Source organism: Camelina sativa, chromosome 15 (assembly GCF_000633955.1).
Source record: "Camelina sativa cultivar DH55 chromosome 15, Cs, whole genome shotgun sequence".
Classification (NCBI taxonomy): Eukaryota; Viridiplantae; Streptophyta; class Magnoliopsida; order Brassicales; family Brassicaceae; genus Camelina; species Camelina sativa.
In genome coordinates this window covers 14,865,370-14,865,783 of record NC_025699.1, presented here as the reverse complement: position 1 = coordinate 14,865,783, position 414 = coordinate 14,865,370, and positions in this window count along the sequence as shown.

The window sequence follows — 414 nt, the reverse complement described above, 5'->3', positions numbered from 1 at the left end:
CAATCAATCATATGAATTTAACTACAAAACATTGATTTTGCAACACATTTTTTCTTTTCAGCCTTTTATACACAACCTCAGACATCCAAAACATAGTTAATCACAGGAAGTGAGGGAACCAGAAAAGCAATAGACCATCAAGAGCACTTGTATATTAATTTTACTTCTTAAAGTAAGCGGCTTTCATACCTTGAGATCTGTTATGTGAGGTGTGCCAACCACTTGTTTAGGACTTCACCAGAAGCTACCATAACCTTTTGTGAATCTTCAAAGAACAACTCTATGATTAGTGGCTAGTCTTTCGCTCTGGCATGCCTTTGATTCTCATGGTTCATCATCAACGTGAAGTAGGCAGCTGGAATTTCCTTTGGAGAGTGCATTGATAGGAGTGTATCAAGTCTTTTTTTTTTTTTT